Raw genomic sequence first — 23,876 nt, 5'->3', positions numbered from 1 at the left:
GGCGCCCTTTTGTTATTAAATGCGCCTGCAGTGGCGGGGCACATTTACTAACAATAAGCTGCTGTTGCTTGCATTAGCAACCTAATGAGATGAATACCTCCCCACTCAAACGCAGGAGCGAGGCGGTTTTCATTGGAATAGAGCCCATGAGAAAAATAAAAGAAAGTGCTGCGCCTGCCCCTCCCCCTCTTGACCATGGGCGCACGGCGAGGAGGGGGGGGCGCCAATTCGCCCAGGGCGATGCTGCCACTAAGGCCGGCCCTGGATCTCAATGTCACAGACTTTAAATATCTGATATAGGTTGGCAAAGATCATTGGTGTTTCCCAGTGTTTGAAGCCAAAGCTCCAATCTGCTCTCATGGTGCAATTCAAAGCAATACACTTTTGCTGCGTGCAAGTGCATCGTGTCCGCAAAATAAGCCCCTCCCGTAAACCATGGCAAACATTACGAACTTGTGGCCGCGAGTATCATAGCGCACTCCTTAAATCTATGAAACCCTGCGTGATTTTGTGCAAACACAGTTGCAGATGTTACGGAGCGTCGGCTTTAGGTCACAGGTGGGGAGCCGCGTGCAAAAAAACTACTACAGACTGACTCCCGAGCAAGGGACCCTAAAGAGGCACTACTGCCCACAGACAGGCCAGTCACAACACAACTGGGGCCAGCACCGCCTCTCGGCTCCAACCCCGCCCTTTTAACTCAGTCCCTCCCTTCATTCGTCCGCTACTTTCTCGCCATCTCTCTTGCAAGACTGGCGTCTCCTTTCCCGCTTCCCAACCTTTCAACATCAACATCACCAGCCCCGCCCTCTGCCGTGCCCCTATCCCGCCCCTCTACCCGGCGAGTCGTGGGCGGGGCACTTTCTCATCCTCCCGCCCCAGCCGGAGCTTTAGCAGTGGGTGCGATCCGCTGCTCCCGGACCTGGCCTGCAAATCTCCTGCAGGAGGAAGTTTAAGCTGCAGGAGCAAGCGAGACCCGCGCAGGAGGGAGTGCTGCCTGGAAGAGAGGGCGCTGGCTGCAGGAAGGAATCAGAGGGTTGCCTGCAGGAGGAAGAGCTGCCCGCAGGTGGGATACCGCATCCAGAGGGGAGAGTTGCCTGCAGGAGAGATTAGGAGTGACGCCTTCAGGTGCGAGTACTGCCTCCAGCAGCGAGAGTTGCCTGCAGGAGAGGAGAGGAGTGACGCTTTTACACGGGAGCGCTGCCTGCAGGAGGTAGAGTTGCCTGCAGGAGAGGGTCGGAGTGCCTCCAGGTGGTGACGTCCCCGCTGAGACCCAGAAGACCACAGGTCTTCCATACACAGTCCGCGGACCAGCGAATTAACGTTCCGAGGTGAGTGAAGGGGTGTGGTGGAGGAGTGACAAACCGTGGCGAGGGACCCCTTTAGAACGGAGGGGCAGGCAGGTCACAGTGTGGAGGCATGATCACAGCTGGATTGGCGAAAGATGACGTCTCGGGGACTGCTGCTGTGGTGCAGTGGGTTGTCACAGCTGGGGTCAGATCAGGTGGGAGGGGCCTGCCGCTGCCATTTCCACTGATGAGTCCTGTGACTCCTGTCCTGGTTTACCCATGCCTTCTTAATGCGGGAAGCCAGGATTACAAGTCCCAGTATGTCACATTAAAAGCAGGACGGAACTCTTTGCATCTATGTAAAGGCTGCCACTGCTGGCCAGGTGATTGTCACCTGGGACTGGGAAGTTGGGGTTGTCGCTCCCTCTGCTCAGTGTGGTTTGAGGTCACCGCAGAAGCGGGGGAGTCATTCCTAGTAGGTGGGTAGTAGGCTTACTGTTGGAGCTGGGGGGGCAAGGGAGCTGTCACTGCTGGGAAGCACCAGTCACAAACGGAGTATGTACTGTGACGGCTGTTAGGAGCTGGAAAGCTGCCGCGGCGGAACCCCTTGGCAAAGAAGGGATTTACAGTGGAGACTGGCACTGCCAGGCTATGGCCGCCGGGCGCCGTTTCTTGTGGGGGCAGGAATGAGGCAGTGACTGCTGGGATGCGCCAAATGACTGTCATCTTTGTTGGGTGGAGTGGCTGTCCGTATGTTGGAGCAACTGGCTGGCACTGACGGGGTACGTTGGCTACTGTTGGCGGGCAGCGCAGCTGTGTCTGTTGATGGTATTAGTGTGGGCTGGGCCGTACATAGGGCCTCATTTCGAGTTCAGCACTGTGGCCAAAAACGGTGGTAATGCAGTGGTAACGGAGTTACCACTGCATTACCACACTGCCGAACTATGAATTTCGAGGCAAGGTGGATGTAATTCCTCCGCCTTACCACCAAAAAAGGGCCAAATCGGCAGAATTACTGTCAACGGTAAATCCACTGAAATTCCCATGCAGTCCTATGTCCTCGAATTAATGTGGAGTAACACTGCCTACTACCACTTGTAATCCATCGTTAATACTGCCGGACCAAGAGGAGGTAACAGTAAATCCGTTTGGTGGTATTTCAGCAGATAAGCCACTGCAATACCATCAAACTTGTAATCAGGCCCATAAAGCGGTACCTATTCTGTGGAAAGGGCTATCACTATTGGCACTACAACATTGGTGGTCGCTGAAGTGGTAAGGGGGCCTGTCTCTACTGAGGGGCATGATTGTAAAACACGTTGCCCTAAAAAAATGCTCATCGATGGAAAGGCGCGAGTTGCACAGGACTTGAGTATTATCTGCAGCACTTCCTCCAACTGCCCCCCTGTCTCTGAACTCATTTCCTTCTTTCTTCATAGATACATAGATGTCAGCTCGCTTCCCTGCCAGTGCAGCACTACAGGTTTTACTTAGTATCTGGCTTTGTCTTTACGTAGCGCTGTGCTTTAAAGAGCTTTCAAAAGCAGTATAGAAAACACCAAGGATTAAACCCTGTGTCCGTTGTCGCGCTCCTGACATGTCTCATCTTGGGTCCCGCTCTTAAGCTACACCCAGCTGAGGTTTATCTCTAACGTCTTTGTCTTACATTTTTCTCACATGTATCCATCTAGGTTAAATGCAAGACCTTCTGCGTTGTCCACAAGACTTTCTAAGGCCTGGGTACAAAATACCTTCAACTCTCCCTCCGTAAATACCTTCCCACTCAAGCTCTTCACTCCTCCACCTCCAACTCCAACTCTCTCATGGTCAGTCGCTTCTCCAAACAACAATTTGGGGGTAGATCTTTCTCTGGCTGCGGCTTCCCTCTGGCACAGCCTCCCTGCCACTCTAAAACTTGAGGAGAACCATCGCTGATTCCAGAAGCACCTCAAGACCTTCCTCTTTGCTCTTCCTTTCCCCTGCTAAACTGTCTGTTTTGGCTCAGTGCACCTGGCTACCCTTTGATTTCGGGCCCAGGTCCCTGCCCACCCAGACATACACCCGCGCTGCCTCCTGGCAACCCTTGAACTTGGGTATGTATCTATAACCCTACAGTCCCCTACCTGCACTTAACAAACACCCCTTGCCTGTGCCTAAACCTTGCACTTGCCACCTTGCTGGCTGCACTATCAGTTGTTTTTTTATCCCTTGCTTAGCACTTACCAACTCTCCCCTCCCCTCTGCACTTGCGCGTTCTCAATGTCACTGGGCCTAGTAAGATCGTTGTTTTGTCCTCCTTTGTTTTCCCCCTCCCTTGCCTCGTGGCGCTCTGAAACACCTGTGTATGGGCGCAATACAAATAAAATATCATATCATATGCCTAGATCTTTTTTTTTTTTTTCTAGCTACAAGACTGAAAACTTTGCCTCCCCAGATGCTTTGGGTGACAAATCCCAGCAGGCATAGGCAGCATGGTCAATGGTGAAGATCATGGCAGCTGTAGTCCAAAACATCTGGAGTGCGGCAGATTGCAAATCCCTGGATTTAAGTTTTTGCAGTGCCCCTCAAAAACTTTGTTGGAGACCGCCTGTCACATTCACAGGTCTCCCCCAGCATTATACTCAACTGAAGAATCCTTTTGGTTACAAAGTCATGGAGCTCTAGTCCAGCGTTGGCTCTGTCAGGACCCCTTTTTTGGAACTCCCTTTGTCTATTTTTCTTCGCCTGACCTCCTCGCTAGTCTATGAAATGGAATCGGTAGAAATTACCAAAAAAAAAGATTCGACCTATACAAAAAGGTCATAAATGCATGCCACCAAAGGTTCGAACACCAAAAGTTTGAACCTTTGGTGGCATGCATTTAAAAAACAAAAACACTGCAGGGGTGTCCCCGCAACACCCCGCTCACCATAATATACAGTATGGTGAGTGGGGATTGCGGGGGACACACCCGCAGCACACCGGGAAAAAAACCAAACGTGGGCTGCAGGGTTTGTCCCCCACAACACCCCGCTCACTACACTGTACAGTATAGTGAGCAGCGCTCCCGAAAAAAGAAAAAGGAAAAAAAAAAAACAGGGGCTGCGGGGGTGTCCCCCGCAACACCCCGCTCACTATACTACACAGTATAGTGGGCAGGGGTTGTGGGGGGAAACCCCTGCAGCTGCCCCCCAAAAAAAAGAAAAGGACCCTGCGACGCCGGTTACCAATCACGGAAGGGAAAGGGAACTGGTGCTGCTGGGACACAGAGCATTTTAAAAGGTAAGTTGGGGGTGTGTTGTGGGTGTGGGTTTTGTAGAGTTTTTAATATTATGTTCGCATGGGAAATGTACAAACTTTTGTGGTCTGTACATTTCTCATGCAAACTTTTTTGTCGATGACTTTTCCGCGACGGAAAAATCATGTAGATCCCTATGAAACAGTTTTGCTAATTGTATAAGCACCTAACAACAAATGACCGATAAATAAATAAATAAATAGTGTTAGGAACTCATGACCTTCCTTTTCGCTGAATTTCTGGGTTGATGCAAGTGCAATATAAATCTGATATTCATAAGTCATACATGCCAATATTACCCATTCTATTCGGGAGATGCTAGTCCAATCCATGGTTTAACTTTGCATTCTGGGATTTGTAGTCCTGCAGCTTCACATTATCAATCTGGGCTAAATGTCACATAATGCAAAGTTAAATCCCGGACTGGGCTAATTTCTGTAGAATCTATTTCACCCTGAGCAAGAATGGCAAGTTCAGCATAAAGCCATGCTGATCAGAGCTGGGGTGGAGGGTCAATAAAGTGTGGGATTACCTGAACCAGACACATTCTAAGAATTTTAGAATATAGTTTTACTATAGGAATCTTCAGAATGGCAGCAATTCTAGCTTTTCCCTCAAGAACTGGAAGTGTAAGCCCCTCTTCCATTTCGTTGTTCCTCTCTACAAATAACGGAGCAAGGCTATCCCAGAACATTTGTTATACCACAATGTGGATACCCTTAGGGCCAGCAGTTGTACCTGACACTTTGCCCTTAAGAGATGTTTTAAATTCAACAGCTGTTAAAGGCCTTGAAAGGATCTGCATCAAAGTAGGACTTAAGGAGGTTAGAGTGAGATTGGGCGAGTAATTCACTATATCTCTATATGGTCGTGTAGGGTATAAAGAGTACAGTAGAATATTACAGAATACCCTTGATTCTCAGTAGTATGATGAAAAATGTGTCCAGCTGAATTACGGATCTCTATTACTCGTCGAATCCTACTAGCCTGTCGAGTCAAATTCCGACCAATTTCCTCCCTGGTTTCATATTGCTGATTCCTTCTGTTTTGATGAATAGAATTCCCCCTGGGTTGATTCCCCCTGTGTCGATTCCCCCTGAGTTGGGTAAGACCCTTTAAACTCAGCCTGCAACAAGATCACAGAGCCTGCACGATTAGTAAAATCAGCCCGTCTCAAAATAAACGCCCTCCGTCCATACTCCAGTAAACGGGGCATCACGCTCTAAATCTAACTCATGATATTTGGTGATATAGTAACTCGTATTCACCTAACCCACCTACAGAAAGTCTTCATTAGATCCGCAATGAAAGCAGCTAGGGGCAGAATTTTGATTAGCAGACAGAAAAAATAGTTATTGGTTTCCAATGGAAATAACATTTTCCTTAACCAAGATCCAACCTTCAAGGTCAACCGGCAAATTTGCAGATAAAACAGTTATTATTTTCAGGGGTGTGAGTGATCCATTTATGAAATACCAGACTATTTACAGACTGACCTACTAGCCAGAAAATAATAAACTCGTATATCTGTGAGTAACGACAGCAGCAATTAAAATAAAATTAATATTCCTTAATGTGACAATTGGAAATACCCCAAACATCAGCCAGTTCAAATTCAGAGAAAAGTTTACCCAACTGCTCTCTTTTCTGAGGCCTTCCCGCCCCAAACTTTTGTTGTTTGAGCTAACTTTGGGTCCAGCAGTCAACTAAAATTGCCACACAAAATTATTGGAGACCTCCAACTGCAGAGCTCTCTTAAATATGCCAAGATGTGTGCTTTATCCTCACTGTGAGTGTGGCGGCATACCTCCAAATCCAGCAATACCTGAAATCTAACCATATCTTGGAAAGAGCCAATGTGGGATCCGCCCTGGCCATGGAACAGAATTAGCCCTGCTAGGCTTGAAGAACCAGCTGGATGACATCAAATTCAAAGGAAAGCCTGCCGTCCTTCTACTACTTGATCTCTCAGTAGCGTTCGATCGGGTTGACCATAAGATCTTCTGCCAACATCTTACTTCTGCATCAAATTTCTCGCCTGAAGCTACAATGTGGATCGCCTTCTTTCTGTATGAGAGATTCATTTGAGTATTTGCAGATAATGCCAGTGCCCCCTCCCACCAGCATCAATCATATGCTGGGCGAGGGCATTGCATAGCTTGCATAGCTCATTGGAAATGCAGGCTGGGGAACTGTATGTGCGAGGGGGAGCTCCTGCGCCTCCTCACACATACAGACATGTTAGGCTGGAGCAGGGTGTTTCAGTACCCACACTCGGGCCCATAAATGCATGTGCAGGAACCAGCTCTTGATTCCCCATTCCTGTTCATGATGCAGGAGCTGGAGCACTGGGGAGAAAACTTCAGGACCATGGCGAATGTATGTTTATGTTAATGAATTTTTTTATGCGTATGGATGTGTGTATGCTCGAGTTATGAGTAAGTGTTTGATGATGGGTGTGAATGATAGTGCTTGCTGTGTGAATGTGTGTGTGTGTGTTTGTGTTGATCTGTGGAGCTGATTTTGCCGAGTGGGGGGAGGGGAGAATTGTATACCAAAGCCATTTTGAATTGCCTTTGTTGCACAATCATCATACCCACCTGCAAAATCAGCTCTCATTCTGATGCACTCTGGTGCCCAGGGGACAGGGATGTTATTTTTTTATTGGGCATCTATCATAGATGTCCAGTAAAAAATGACATGCTTTCCCTGTGCGCCCCCCAGCGCCTTGCATACACACATAAGCACTTTGATTGTGTGCGTGTGTTAGGCACTCTGAGGCCCACAGAACAGGGATGATATCTTACTGGACATCTATCATAGATGTCCAGTAAAATATGCCATGCCTGCCCCCTATGCCCCCCAGTGACAATTGCAAACTGTTTGACTTTTTACCCTATGTTTTTTTTTTAAATATGCTCTAAAATGCAACATTTTAACCCATTATTGTAAAACATTTATTTGGACAGAAACCCCCTGAACCCTCCTTGATTGGCTCGGGTTCCATTGCTATGCTTGGTTACTCTGGAATATCTGGGAAAAATAATTAAGCCCCTCCACGTAACAAATTCACCAGCCACCACTGGCCATGGGACTGTGCTGGGAGCAGGGTGGGGCGAGCCCAGGGACTGTCGTGGTAGCAGGTTAGGGGAGCCATGGCATAGTGGTGGGAGCCGGATGGGGTGAGCCCAGGGGCATTGGTGGGAGCAGGGTGGGGGGAGCCCAAGGTCTGAGGCGCACAAAGGTTCATAGCCATTTGGACTTACTGTCCATTTGGTATTTATGGGGGGCCTGGCCTGCCCACATTTTGCTCAGGGGGGGGCCCAGGCCCAAAAATGTGAAGGTCACTGCTCTACAACATCTTTACCAAACCGCTTTTCAACCTCCTAGATTCAATCGGCATAATGTATACCAATTACACTGATGACACCCTAATTCTCCCCCCTCGCAACTATTCAGAAGATTCTGCCACAGTAAACACTGTCTACCAGACTATCTAGGCTTGGATGCCTGCTCACTGCCTCTGCCTCAATGATGAACAAATTGAAATCCGTCTGCAGTGATCAAGAGTCTTAAACATCAATATGCTGCCTTCACAATAGACGACCTCTCGATTCCTGTCTCGCCAACAGTGAAGACACGGGGAGTCTCAATACCACACTGTCCCTTCCACATCTAGTGAATGCCACTCCCTCATCAGCTGCTCATACCACAAAACTAATTAACGCCTGCAGACCATTCTTCGCTCCGGACAGCTGCCTTACTATTGCCCGAGCTGTCATTGGCTCTAGGCTTGATTATTGCAATGCACTCTTTGCAGGCACGTCTTCATGCAACATCCAAAAGATGCAGGTAATTCAGAACAATGATCTCTGAGCAGCCCTTAACATTCCGAAACACGAACATATCTCCACCGCCAGAAGAAAAGCACATTGGCTCCTGATACAAGAACGGATCATGTTCTAAACTCTATCACACACAGATGCCTCTCTAACAGTGCTCTCCCATACCTCACCTAGAAGATCAAGAAAGATGTGTCATTCTTGCCAATGCCATGCTGGCACTGCGTAGCAGGCAGAGGGCCTACCCTGCATGGCCCTGCACCAGGATGGTGCCCCTGATGGGCAACGCTGTCCCAATGTTTGTATGCTGCAGCTGAGTCCCTGCAGGGCAACTGAGCGTGTGTGGGCCGGTTCCCCTGCTGGGCAACACTGATTGGGGTGCCTGGGTGCCCCCTGGCCAGTGAAACCCCCATGTGCTCTTGGGCGGACAGTGTGCCCTGTCCCTGTATGTTGGCTGGGTGCCCCCAGCAAGTCCTCGGGCTGGCTTGTGGGCCAGCCCGGTAATTGTTCAGGCCAACGTGTGGGCTGGGTGCCCCCAGCGATGGTCGGACTGGCCTGCGTGACCGCAGGTCCAGTCGCAACATTGGGGTACGTTCTTGTTCAAAGTGTAAATTGTATGGGGCGTCGCCCCTAGCATCAGAGCACGCATATGTATCCTGTGCTTAGGTGCGTTCGCGTCTCGGTGTCTGCCGGCCCCAGGATGATTGCCTGTCTGCTCTGTAGTTGGAGATGCCCTGATGTTCGCATTTTGCTATCACATTTTGTGTGCCCGTGATCGACTCTTTCCTCTTAGTCGGAGCACTTCCTGTTCACTTCCGGAGGACCACCTCGCTCTTCTCATAACTCTTCTTATCTCTTGCTAGTGGTGGCTCTCGCCACTTCTCCCGCTCACCTCACCCGTTTCCCCTTCCCCTTCCCCTCAGCTCTCCAGACCACTTTTAACCCTCTCGCTTCTGACTGTTGGCTTGTGCTCTTCCGATCCAGTGCTGCTCTTCTCTCGTGAACATAGACAATGTCAGCAGTTTGATTCACGAGGACCTCGACTCTCTCCTATCTTGCGGGCTATTGCATTCTAAGAAGGGCACGGGAGTGGGGCCTGTGGTGATAAGTGTTATCTACACGCGCCTGTATCCGGTTCGAATACGAATGCATAACTCAGGAGGCCACGGGCCGGCCTGCAGCGAATGTGTCTGCTTCACAGGAGCTGCAAGCATGAGAAGGAGTGGGACGGTCGCCGTTTAACACGGAAGTGATCCTGGCCAAGGCAGTAGCAGCGGCTGCTATTTTATTTTTTATTTGGAGGGGCCTAAAGGTTTCACACAAATATGCAGACGGCCAAGCATAGTGAAGAAACACAAACCAAGCAGGGGAAGTTTAGGGGGGGGGGAGTTCTCTCATCCACCCGTCCCACACCAATACCATTTTTTTTAAATAATGGGCTAAAATGGTGCATTTTACCGTACATTTTCTGTGATAATTGGGTAAAAAGCCAGACAGTTTGAAATCTGTTTTGAAGGGTAACTCATGAATAAATCCAACAATTGCATGTCCCCAATACTGCACAGGAACAATTTCAAATGTACTTTCATGATGCAATTTCCCACAATGGATGTCAGTGTAAAAACATTTTCATTCAGGTTGTGCCCATACATTTCCATGCTGGCTGCATGAAAATATGCTAATATTCCCACATAAGAACACACTCATGTTTGTCCTTCTGCCAGTATTGTTGCTATAAGAAAACATATCCATGCTGGTTCTGCCAATATATCCATGTAAGAACATACTTTTGTTGACTTTGCCAGTAAACATCTCATGCCACAATGCAAAAACCTCTACAGACTCGTCAACGTAGGCACATGGGGCCTGCTAAAACCACTCATCAAGTTCGCTTTATCTTTGATGCCCAGCAAAAAATGCCAGGCCACAGTTATAATACATGGCCAGACTAGCTGCACCAAAGTAGACTAGTGTAGCCACAAAGTAACACTACAATGTTTGTTTTATCATTTATACCCATTAAAAAATGTCACAACCGCTCGTCCCAAATAATCGGCCGCCAAGCACAAACACAAGCACTCAGATTCACTTGCTCATTCACACGCACATTCACATAGCATTCACTCGCTCATTCACAGGCATACCCAGATACCATATACTCATTCACACATTCATACAAACAAGCATTCATACTTCTGCCCTGCTCTGCACATGTCACCTCGCAGAAGGCCCTCCATGTTCCATGCAGTACAAACAGGAAGCAGGACTGCACATGCGCGAAGGAGCTGGATACTCTGTGCAAAACACCACATGCCATCTGAATGTGTGGGGACGCACAGGAGTGCCACCTACACGCATTTAGACATGCAGTTTCCCAGCCTGCTTCCCCAATGGGCCATGCAAGGCTGGAGAAGCAAACCACCCCCAGCCTTGCTTGGCTCATTGGGCAGGCACGCTGGGAATCCAAACTGTCAAAGGGAAACCACGTCCATGTTTCTCATTTACAGTTAAATCTAGCCCGCCAGCACTCCCTCAGCAGCAACATGCATATGCGGGAGAACTCTGTGTTTACAATCGGTTGTCTGGCCGTGGCGGGTCGGCACTGTTACCCATTATTGACATGCCACTACTGGTAGGTGGTATAGTCCGCTTGAGTGCAGTGGAGTAACTTTGCTGAAAATGTTGGGGGTAGGGAGGGGCATTATGTCTGAAGAAAAAGTGCCCCAGCCAAACGAATGGGGACAAAATGGTGTGCCATGAAAGTTGGGGGGAGACAAAAACCCCTGCCCCCCCTAAAATGATGCCCATGCTTGGGTGAGTTGTTTCTGCCCAGGGCTATAAGGAGTTTCAGCGGTAGGTGCACAGCTGCTTTTGGGCCCCTTCCCAAACCAAAGAAATGAGGAGATCCAAGGCACTAGGTTCGTCTCCCCATGTCCCAACATCTCATGCTTTGTAGCAGAAATGAAAATACTTGTGAACTCTTCAACTGTGCTGGAATCGGCCTTTAAAGGGCAACATTAGCAGTTTCCAATGAGGGCGCTTACGCTCCAGCAAATGGGCGTATTTCTTTACTTCACCTGCATTCACTTTGCCATACATGCACTTTAATTTTTATTTCTTTATTTCTCCATACCTTTTCTTCTCCTGTCTTTCACTTCTCTTAGCATTCACTTTGCCAGTAGAGGGGGAAACCCCATGTACCCCCTCCTGTTTTCGAACCCGTATTCTTCTCCCTAATCTCCATTGACACCAATCCTAAACTTACAGCTAACCTTAGCCACATCCATTGCCCCCTTGACAATATGAAGATACTGCCTCAGTAAAAGCAAGAATAATTGAATGCATGGAGAAGTAAAGGCCATGTGGATGAAATAAGTGTAGACCATTTTTCTGGTTGAAGTAAAGTGGGGCCACCCAACAAAGACACAGTATGGATTTTTATAACGGCATACACAAGGAAGGTATACGGCCTGTAGTATAGATGCACTACACATTAGTAAATGCATGAATAAGGTACACACGCCGCAGTATCCATACAATAATTCGATTAGCGTGTCATTAGTGTGTAACTCCTCCATAGAACAGACGGGCAATTTTGCAATCTTGAGAAACGTGCAGACAGGTTAGGCACTATGAGATTGCATGAGCGACCAAGCTCACATTTTTTGGCTCATTGGTGGGCCTGGGAATTGAGCCCAGTCTACAATTAAACCAGTTTCCACATTGTTTCCCAGTCCTTGGCGTACAGTAGAGTGAATTTATTTGTGAATATTATGACTTTCAAGCACTAAAATAATACTGATTTGTAGAAAATATACCAATCACATGATGAACCAACATTGCAATAGTGAAACGAAAATGTGTATAGAAGCATTTTATGCAAATGAGCATGATTGTAGCTTTATTTTCTTCACCATAAACGAAGGTCTATAGGTACCAGTATTCTAACTGATATGAGCCTAAACAATCACACTCGTGCCTGTTAAAGATTTAAATGCACCAAGAGGAGGAAACGCTGTGCTGAGCAGATTTTCTTCTAGTCGTTACAGAGACCTGCAGAATGTCATTCATGGTGGGGAGAAGAACATTACAAATTCTAGGGGAAAAAAAGGAAACCAACTTCCTTTGTTAAATAAGCTTACCTGGACATGAGGTCACCAGAAGCCTGCGATATGTCGTTGGCTCTCGCCTACATAAAGACCTTCCCACTCAAATTGATGGACTGTATGAAAAGAAACAGTGGGAAATGGGCATAAGAATGCCACCAGAATGCTAGAACGTACACAGGAAATGGTCCCGTGCTATCTTAAACAATATGCAATTTTAAAATTCTTCACATATATCCAAATCAATTGATTTATTCATACTGGGGACAAAATAAACCATTAAAACCCACAATAAGAAACCCCTAGAAGGTGTTTCTAAAAGTACACAGTACATATGACTGAGGTAGACCTCAATAGAAAGTGCATAAGTGCTACAAATCACAAACAGACCTATAGTGTCAGTGCTTATGGTGTAGGGAAAAGTGCAAATCGCAAAGTTGTAATAGTATTACGCCATCGATTGTTTAGGGAATTGCTAACCTTAAACGGGGCTATGAATAATGATTGTTAATTGTATTGCCATTGCACTGTTCCTAAATCGTGCTCCAAGTTCATGCTTAGGAATAACCATTGTCTGTTTACACTATAAGCACTGACACTTTAGGTCTGTTTGTGGTGTTTAATGTTCATCATGTCTCCAGTATGAATAAATACATTGTTTTGGATATATATAATGGAAGATTTTTGAAACTGTGTATTGTTTATGATAACGCCGGAACTTGTATAAGTCTGTTTGTGCCTCCGTTCCGGATAGTTGAGGACAGCAACAGTATATGTTGACCAGAATGCTTGAAGGCAAACCTTTTCACTGAAGACAACAGAGTACTACAAACTGAGAAAAGATGTTCTGTCCTGAATCACCATAACATCCAAGGCAAAACGGGGAACTACGCCTTCAGCTGTCTCCTTTTGGCTACCTTACCACCTCGCCCGACTCTTGCGTTATGGTCTCCATCAAGGGTTTTTCCAACTCTGGAATGGCAGCTCAGTTAGTTCTTATATCTAGCGCTTTCTTCTGTGTTTCATCAGTGTTGCTATCATCACTCCTGTAAAGTGAGGGAAAGGCTTAGTCGAGGATTGGTTTTGTTATCTAGCAAGTAAGCACGTATATCTGCAACAAGTGCTTAATCTATTGAGCTATCTTTTTTATTTACTTGATCAATTTATAACACGCTGGGTGATCGGGCGCACATATACGCAGGACAACAAAGCGAGGTAACAGGACGGGGTTGAGGAGGGGAGCCCATGTTCTAAGGATCAGTTACTTGAACAGCACAGTCTGAAGTGATTTCCTGAACCTGAGCAAGTTTTCCTCCATCCTCCAGTTCGGAGGGAGGATGTTCCACAATTGAGCCGCCGGGACTGGGAAAGATCTACCTGGGCCCTTAGAGCATTTGATGACTGGGCAGGAGACCAGGGCCAGGTCAGATGAGCGCAGACATCTTCCGGGCGAGTAGCAGGTGATGGCAGATTTAAGGTAGGAGGGGGCATTACCATATAGACAGCGCTGGACAGTGGTACATGTTTTAGATTTAATGTGATTCTGTATTGACAGCCAATGGAGGTCTCTCCGATGTTGTGATATGGGCTCCTTCCAGGGGACCTTTTTTATAATTCGTATGGCATTATTCTGGGTTCGCTGGCATCTTTTTAGACTGACGTTTGCCCCGAGGAGTAATGCATTGCAGTAGTCCAATCTTGGTGAAACAGTTGCACGGGCAATGGTGGCAGTGTTCGCTTCGGAAAAGATCTGATATTTCTGAGAAGTCGAAGATGGTAGTTACGATTTCTCCTAATCTCCTAATCGTGCTGGTATGTTCGTCCGAGTTGAGGGAGGCTTCCAAGAGGACTCCTAGGGTTTTCATCTTGTGCTGAACTGGGATTCTGATGTCATTTCATTAATCTTCTTAACAATCTTGGCACTGGAGCCTATCGATATGCATCTCAACATCGGTTATTGCATGTGGTCAATATATTCTCAAATACAAGGTGTAAATGCTACACAAATTCCTCTGTAGTGAAAATAGAAACTGTATGTACTACATGAACACAGAACGCATGCATTATAGGTTTCATAGATCAGATCGTGATACTGTACAATAACATGATCACATGTGCCAGTTATGTCTTGTACAAAGTGTGCACCGGCCTCTTTCTATCAGCCAGTTAGACGTTGCTCCAGGCAGGATGAGGGTCTCGGGCACGTGCCCAGTTTGCTCCCTATTAGGACGTCTCTGGTTCTGCCTTCAGATATGCATGTCCCGACTGCATAGTAGGGCTTGCTGCCTGATTTCCTTTAGTGAGGGATAGCCTGACAACCTTGTCCTCTGTGTGATTTTACAGTTCCAATGGCTGCAGAGACCGGCCTCACTTGCCACACTGAGTACTCCAGACACTGCCCTCATGGTCTCTTCTGTCCTCCTACTGGACGGAGCCTGGTGCTAGCATTTTGCACCAGCTGCAGAGCCAGTGATCAGTCTGTGCCCCACAGTGGACTTTGTGAAAGGATTTCGGAGGGCCACTTATCTGGTGTCGGTGTCTCTTAGGACTGTCCCCAATCAGCTTAACATTTTTTAAAAAAAATACTCTTTTACTGGTGGCTTTTAGTCCCATGTACCACCGTGTATGCCAGAGACACCATAGCATGGCCAGTCGTCATATGCCAAGTGCTCATGTACCCAGTGCTGCAAATGGCAAACATGTTCTGTTGGAACCTCCACCTCCCTTAATGCAAGGGGAGGAGGTGTCGGGAGGGGTGTTGTGGGAGGGGGGGGGCAGAACCCCAACCCTGCCTGAGCAGTGCCCTGTTGTTCCGTGGAACCCAATCCTGGGAATTTGGGAATCTAAGGATGACCAGAGAAGTTTATATTTGTATACGTGTGTGATAGTGAGTGCTTTCTAGCAAGTAATGCAAACTGGGCTCTCTGCCCTCTACATGTGTCCCAATGCTCTACCTCACAGACACGCATGTCTGTAAAGCATGTGGACAGTCTGTCCATGGCTGTGAGGCTTGGGTCGTTCCGTGCAGAGCTTGTAAATTAGCCACACAGCCTTGCTTCCAGGTGTTGCTTATGGGAGACTTCTGGCAGTGCTTAATTCGTAAATAAATGCTGGCCTCAAATATTTTCTAATGCGTCCCTGACACGTCAGGATGGGCAGCTCTCTGCCCACTGTAGACCCACCCAGGGCTGCTCCCTCCTGCCGGCTTTACACATGCTAATCAACATACACATGAAATAACATACTGGTCGTGTCATGACATGAGACACATGTTTAAGGCTGTCTTTAAACGCAATCATTGTTACCTTTTGCTCTGATTCTATAGGTGTTGATTATGTGACTGGCAGCTGAAATAATAATGTTGCCAAAAACCACACCACGATCAAACTGTGTCTGAGACAATAAGTGCCAGGGCTGAGCCCCGGCAAACACCCCCACAAATTAAGCACCGACTTCTGGGCTATCTTGCCCCATAGTTTTCGGCCTCAGGCCTCCATGGACCAGGGCTTCTGCAAAAGAAACTTTGCCTAAGTGCCGTTCCAGCTTGTTCTGGCCCATTTCCTCCCCTGCATGCCCCACTATTGTATACCAGAAACACCTTAATGAGCCCAGATTCGGCCTTGTAGGCCCCTACTCGGCATCATAAGCCTATACTTTACGTACCCACATGTCACTATCATATGTCCGTAAAGATTCATATATGATATGATATGATATGGTATTTGTAACGCGCCTATACACATGTGTTTCAAGGCGCGACGAGGCAGGGAGGGGGGACAAGGGGAGACAGACAACGATCTTACTAGGCCAGGTGTCATTCAGATCGCGCAAGTGCAGGGGTGGGGGAGGGGGAAAAGTGCAAGGGGAAGGGGAGGGGGGGAAGTGCAGTACAAGGTAAGAGGCGTAACGTAATAAATAAATAAATAGGGCCAGCTGGTGGCAAGTGTGAGGTAAGTGCAGAACAAGTGCTGGGGAGGGGGGGGCTGTAGGGATACAGAGACAGTCCCGCAGTGCAAAGGGGTTCCAGGGCATCAGTGCAAGTGCAGAGTGGCAGGGCCCAGGACCGAGGCCGTTTAGAGTGGTCCAGTTGCAGGATCAGTGCAGTTTCAGTGAGGAATTAATTAGCTGATTCAGCAGGGGAGAGGGAGAGAGAAAGCAGAAGCAAAGAGGAAGGTTTTGAGGTGCTTCCGGAACCGGAGATGGTTCTCCTCAAGTTTCAGGGAGGCAGGAAGGCTGTTCCAGTACTCAGGTTATGCATCATATACCTGCACACTGCCTCCTATATCAGCAGTGTTTCAAATGCACAGCTCCATGGTCGCCTGCAGGGTCCAATATGGCCATGTACAGGTTTAGTTTCATATTCCACAGCTACTGCATGGACCAAGGGGGCAGCAAGGACCGGAAAGGTTACATGCCTACACAAGGCTTTTAGCATTGGTCCAGACATCATTATTAGTGGAAATGGGAAACATTTGGCGGGGGATCCCACAAGGACTGGGGTTGGGGTGGGGTTTGGAGGAGGTGGCGGAGTTCAGAGGTTGGTGGAGCTGACAGTTGACCTCCGATCAAAGCAAATGTTCAAAATAATAATTTTAAATTGGCGCAATTTCTTTCATGCTACTTCTTTTCCAAACTCTGCACTATTTATTCTCCGACCCTAGACTAAACACACACGTCTACTTCCCACCCCAAGTCTCCTAGCAGCACCCTAGGGAAATACTAGAGTTCGCCGCTAAATGACGGTGAACTCTAGCATTTACTGATAAGCACCTCGCTAAGTGACCTGTTTTGAGAAACAGGTCACTTAGCTAGGTGACCATAAAGCAAGAAAACATTAAGTACAGTACATGGTTTAATGCTCTGTACAAGTGGCACAGGGGGGCACACTCCCCCCCCCCCCCCCAGACTCTTTTGAGAGCCTGACCGGGACTTTGTCACTGGGCACCTCTCCCGTTCGGCACCTCAATGAGGGTGCCCAACGCGAAAGGTGACCCGCTGGGAGGACAATGTGTGCTGAGTAATTCCTGTTCAGCACAGTCATTGTCCTGGCAGCAGGACACCTTACCCTTTCTGAACGGGAGAGGTGTCCTGCTGCCAGGAAAATGTCCCTAGGAGCTCAGTGAGCTAAGGTGAGCCATTAACCACTGATGGGAGGGAGGGGGCCTATAAGCAGGGACTTTTGTCGCTTTAGAAATATGCATGGGAGGGAGTCATCAGCAGTGAGAAGGGTGCATAATGCAACAGGCTTTATGAAATAATGACTATGGCTTTACCCAAGGGGGATTGGTTAGGCTAACATTAATCTGTATGATGCTATTGTGACTTTGCATGAATGATGGGGAGAACAAAACTAAAGCCATCCCCCTATTGCTCAATCTATTTCTATAATGATGTATATAGTGCACGTTCATTATGAAAGGGTTGTTTCTTATGTAATGTGCTTTGCTTCCAAGGCATTGTTTTAAATAAAGTATTATTTAAGCACATGAAATGCAAAGGGACACCTTAATGAATATCTAAATCAACTAAACCTGGGAAGATGTGCTCAGTTGCTTAAATTGTCCACATCCCGGTTTCACCATTTAACCAAAGTGTATGATCCTGGCCAGATCATTTAATCACACCGTGTCTTATCTGCAGCTCTGTGATTCTCTTCAGAGCTTATGTTAAAATATCATGCTGTTATTTTTAAGAAAGCCTGACTATAGAGCAGCTCCATAAATAATCATAATGCAATTTAGGTACTTTGCACCGCAAAGTTTTTTGCCACTTGGCTTACTTATGGCAACTTATTCTAACGTCACTTCCATGATGCCTCTAACTATCAAAGATGGATGATGCTCCTTGTGATGCCCTTTTCTGTGAAGTCATTTCTGTTGGTGCAATCCATATGCAAATTAGGTGGTTTGCATGTATTTTGCCCCAGAGCACCTGGAGATGAGTTTCCTGTATCTGTAATGATTCTGTATTTTGATTTATTTGTGTTGTGTTAAAATGCCATCTACCACTAATCTTACCTAAAAAGTAGATTGGGGCAGCGGTGGGCAGTTTGTGGGCGCGAATGAGACCTTAACCCCCATGCACCAATTTTGCAATGCTGGATACTCCCCTGGTGCTCTGTGGATCTGTACAGAGTGGATTAGATCTTGAATCTGTCCTGTGCACAGCCTCAGAGCACATTACATTACCGTTGGTTATATTTCCATACGTTATACAAAGCGCTTTTTGTTGCTTGCTTACCAGTGAGTGGAGCGCTTGTTTTAGCACCACATTGACCAGCGCTGGGTCCAGATCCCGAGAGAGTTTGGATCCTTTAAGCTATACAGCCATCTGGCAACCCCCCCCCAGGTACTGGTACCAAAAACCCTGCTTCCGACTCCAGTGATCTACTTAACCATCCATGCCCCCTGCATATTTGGCAACATCTAGCCACACCGCCACATTCCTTTGCAGAGGCGTTGCTGATGGGCTGTTGATGTCCCGTATAGAAGCTCGGGGCTAAAACCAAAGGGTTAGCTAGCCCCGAGTCCCGACATTAGCTTAGTCTTCTCCCATCCGCTAAGGTATACCTTCTGTACTCTCCTTCCCTGCTGCAAATCACTTTAATAATTTTTCATACTTTTGGCTACAGCGGTTTTAGTTTATTCATTTTTAATGCGCACCAGACCCAGGGATATCAGGGCGCAGCAATTACAGATAATGCGAAGATTAATTAACAGGTTACATAATTGGCAATACAGTGTAGGCATGGTAATGCGGAAGTGGAACACAAATGGAAGAACAGACATATACAAATAATTACAGTTTAGCCAAGATACGGAGGCATAGGATATACAAATAAAATACGCAGGTACTGGCAGATACACAGGAAGGGTGCAGTGGTGCATGAGTATAGTCCAGACTAAGGGATACGTAAATGCGGACATTTAGATGTCGTTCGACTGAAGCCAGTTGGCGTAGCTTAGTCTGGACTTAGGATAGGATTGATCTTCTCTGATGTGGTGTGGTAAGGAGTACCATAATTGGGCAACTGTGACGTTTTGCTGCTTCACAGCATTGTAAATAACAATTACCCAACTCTGGCTTGCTCGTTTTATAGACTGTGGAAGGATGAAAGTCAGAAAGATTTCTCTTGTAATTCAAAATATTTTGGCAAGTTGCAGAGGTCTCTCTTCATATGGCTAAATGCCCTGTTCCGTTCAGCCGATGGTAGTCCCGTCCTGCCTTTTCTTTTTATTGCATTCTAGGAAATCTACGCCAAGACACATTTATTTTAATTCATGATCAAAATCATCATACTAAACTGTGCAGCAATTACATAAGTGGGTAAACGTGGAGTCGGGATACCACTGTGTTCCAGAAAGGGAGTACCTACCTCCTTTTCTGCAGTACACATAGTTGTTGATGGGTGAGGTGGTTCCTTCCTGACTATAGGACCCCCGCTGTGGAAACAGTTGACATCTTGGTAACTTACAGCTCCTACACATCTTTTCAGAAATAGGCCCAGCATTGGATCTATACTGTATACCGGCTTGAGAATGCATGATTATTTCCTGGGTTAACCAAGGTTGAGGTGCGAAACACCCTTGTCAATGGGACACATTTAAGACCCTCCGACCATAACCTCAGCCATAACGTGTAGATATGCATATAAGCGGATCCCCGCCAGTGGTTTGTGGTCATTTGTACGGCGAAGTGCAAAAGTGCAGAGCACTTTTGCATGCGGCTGTGCAAATGAAGTAAACGCTGCATGACATGCAGGCAGTGTTTACAACGCATCCCTATAGAATCTGCCTGCTTTTTGATGGTGTATAAAGCGGGTGTGGTCTATCAGGATCCCCAGCATTAGTGGCAGAGGAAAAATGCATGCAAGTGAAAATGCTGGAGTATTTATATGGCAGAGGAAGGGAGCGGTTCTGCTCTTCTACTCCGCCATACAAATTGGCAATAATAGGGCATGGTTTGAATGGAAAGTGTAAAAGCCTTACGCAAGACTTCCATTTACAGTACCAAAATGAGTTCCCATGTTTCCTGCTACTTGAGCAACAAATCTCATTTAAGTTTGTGATGGAACCGTCCATCCTAGTACATTTTCCATGGTTCATTGTTTAGCACCTGAGCAGTAGTTTCCTATGAGATCTGCCAGATATCGGAACCTAGCAGAGGGGCAGAAAATAGTACAAATATGTGATTGCTCCATTTTGGGAATGCCATCCTAACACCACTCCCCAACCTCCACTCCCCCAACATTTTTAGGCCAAGGGATGCTGCGCCTAACTTTATGGTGCACTTCGAGGAATGCTCGACCGCAAAGAACTCCCTTTCTGGGTTTCAGCATACATCTGAAACCAGGCTTATGGACCCACCCGCCTCAACATCCTGTGAGAGGGGCAGCCAATGAGGGGATTCATTTTTGGCTCGTGGCTGGGTGCACGATGGGTAAACTTCTCTGCAGTTTGCTGACCAACTGTCCAGCAGGACCGACTGTGCACAACATGTGCAGGTTGGAGTGCGGTTTGAGAAAGCACTGTGGTGGGTCGAAAGAAAGAGTCGGACTCACTATGGAGATGTTTACTTTCTTTTTAATAAAATGGTAAAGGCCTATCTGTCCCTATTGCTATGGGGATTTCCCTGACTAACTAAAGGTGCCTCGTCTGTCATCAGTAAGTTCACAGTAAAATGTCCTCAGTCCAAACCCAACTATCTGACCCTACCCCTAGTATGAGCTACTCGAAGTGGGCCAAAAGAATGTACTTCTAGTCGATTCCCTTGATCTAGTCTCTCCTGCGGCATTCTCACAGGGTTATTAGCTTGTCTCTGGTGTATTGCCCATATACAAAATGTCTCTGGTTGAAAATCTATTTCTTAGGATGATCTTCTTTGACGCGCTCTTCGGTTTTTATTCATGAGCTCATGTAGATCCTCCCAAATGTTCCTAGGTCTTGTTACGCTTCTATCATTTCTCCTTGAAATGCTGTCTCACATGCTTTCCCTTGGTTTTATATTCTCTTTAGGGTCAACCATTCTGAGGTTTCGTATGATGTGACTAATCACAGCATTCTGTCACTTCTCCCCAGGGGACAGCCTCTACTTGTGAGGGTAGGGAGGTGAGCCCACTATGCAATACCTTCCCTAGGGGATAGACTCCACCCTTGGGGACAAGGACTCCCGTTCAGGGGAAGATCTCAGTAAGCCGCGACCCTTAAACCTCCTTCCAGAGAATCCTGTGGAAAAAGGGAAGAGGAACCACTCAGATTGTTTTTACCAACAACTATAGTGGTATTTGAAAAATGAAACCTAGGTCACACTGAGATGAAGAAAACCAGTTTGAGGATAATGATCAGGAATCAAAAAGAAAGGAAGAACTACTCTGCTATGCTGGGGGAAGTCCCACGATCGCGTAATAACACAGAGGAAGGATCCGGCGTGAGGCGTCCGATGAAGAGAGAAAGCCCAGGTGCAGCAGTGGAAATAAAGAGAAGCTAAGTCTGGAGAGGCACACAAGGCATCCCTACCTAGCAAGAAATAAGTGGTGGTGTGACCACGAACTAGCCCTGGTGGACTAGTCGGTCCCTTAACTATGCCGACACCACTATCGCCAAGACAGAGAGAGGCAAACGGGAGTGAGCCCATGTGAGAAATTGCTGCGAAGCCAAGGAGCCAACCTGACAACCGGCCAGAAGACCTCTGCAAGTTTATATCACCCAGTGACGTTATCCCTAAAGAACATGGGTAACAGTGACAATGGGAGACCCGTGAGGGGGAAAGAAAGTAACGGTTGGAACATTCATTCTCGTCCCAGTCCAGATAAGACACTGGGAGTGTGTGAGAAGCAAGAGAGTAATTGTGGGGATATTCATACTTGTCCCAGAAAAGTTATAATACCAAAAGTGTGTGAAGAGAATAAGGAGAAGTACTGGAACTTTACTACTCGTCCCAGTCAAAACAAAGCATCACAAATGTATGAGAAGAGTGAGAAACATTATTGCAGAAATCATATTCATCCCAGTCAAGCTGAAAGACTGGAAACCTATGAAAGAAACTAGAATCATTATTTAAACACTTATACTCGTCCCAGCCAAGCCAATACATAAAGAGAGTGAGGGTCAATACTGGATAAGTGTATTTAACCTGGTCAAGGCAAAGAGTGGACATTGAATAAAATGAAGGCCCTGATTCATGGAATTATTTGCATGTAAAACGGATATTTGTGTGCCGTTCTGGCCGAAAATCTCTGTTTGATGAATGGGGATTTGCTGGTAGAATGGCACGCAGATCCCTGTTTTACACGCGACTAATTCCATGAATCAAGACCTCTTAACCTGTGAAGGAAGGGGAAGTAATAAATAATGAACCAAAGAATAAAGCGAGAGGAGCATAAAGGAGAAGAGGAATAGCTGAAGAGGAAGGATACGTGAATCCTTCAAAAATCCTGTGTCAGAACTCTGGGACTTGCTAAAGATATATACCAAGAACTTTTAAAAGATACAATATTGAGGTGGACTTGGTGCAGAGCCAGCTCACAGGAGAAGGGAGCCATTCTCCTGTGCTTCGTGTTATTCTAAAATAGTGGTAGGGTAGATTTTGGGCAGTGTATGGATGTTGATTTTGGACTTACACTGACGATCGACGAGCACCCCATTTCAAGGAACACCCATGTTAGAGGGAAAGACAGGAGTTTGGTTATTTTCATTTAATACCTCTATAGCAAAATGGCAAACCCGAGTCCATATCCATCTTTTGACCAACCACAGTGACTTTTCCCAAGTCAGGTATCCCCTTCCCTGGGTTCTTTCTACTAGATTTGGTTTCTTATTATCTGTTTAACTTGGCAGTCTTAATTCACAACACATGTTAAAGTTGTATGTGGAATGTTTACCCCACTCTTCAACATGTACCTATTAGGGCTTCCCCCCTCCTTCCCAGGGTGCTTCTTGCTACTTCTTGAGTTTCCCATGAAGCCTTATCTGTCGCATTATTTATCTGTTTCTATGTTTCTCGTACGTCCAGGTATGCTGGTATATTGCTTGCATGTTGCCCTTGTTGCTTCGACAAGTTTCTCTACTTATAAGTTTGCCCTGGCGGCCTCCCATTTCTCTAGTTCACCCCAATACATATGGCTGTCTAGGGGAACGCTGCAGAACTTGCCACTCGCTCAGATAATCAACTTTGCTTTCTTGCTTCTCTTTCTCTGGCTTCACATGTGTTCCACGCTTGGCTTCTCTGCAGGATACTGCCATCTACGAACGCTGGCTAACAGTGCTACCTACTGAAATGGTCTTGGCGTTATTCAACAGGCACCTGGCCCACCGCGGTATGGCCGTGGTCATGCCACCATGTTCAATGAGTTTTCTCTCCCGCC

The 23,876-nt window shown here is 46.9% G+C and overlaps 1 protein-coding gene across 1 annotated transcript in view; it reads left to right on the top strand.

Moving 5' to 3' along the window:
• Nucleotides 1-936: 936 nt before the first annotated feature.
• LOC138577213 (ceramide synthase 2-like) overlaps nt 937-23,876 on the top strand; it is a 929,909-nt gene continuing 906,969 nt past the window's right edge. The window contains exon 1 of the mRNA XM_069649612.1: nt 937-1,331. The gene's annotated coding sequence lies outside the window, so the exon portion shown is untranslated. The remainder of the gene's footprint in view (nt 1,332-23,876) is intronic.

Source organism: Ambystoma mexicanum, chromosome 1p, assembly GCF_040938575.1.
Source record: "Ambystoma mexicanum isolate Mex_15411 chromosome 1p, UKY_AmexF1_1, whole genome shotgun sequence".
In the NCBI taxonomy this organism is placed as follows: domain Eukaryota; kingdom Metazoa; phylum Chordata; class Amphibia; order Caudata; family Ambystomatidae; genus Ambystoma; species Ambystoma mexicanum.
The sequence above is the reverse complement of the archived record's forward strand: the minus strand, read 5'-3'. Positions and strand labels throughout refer to the sequence as shown.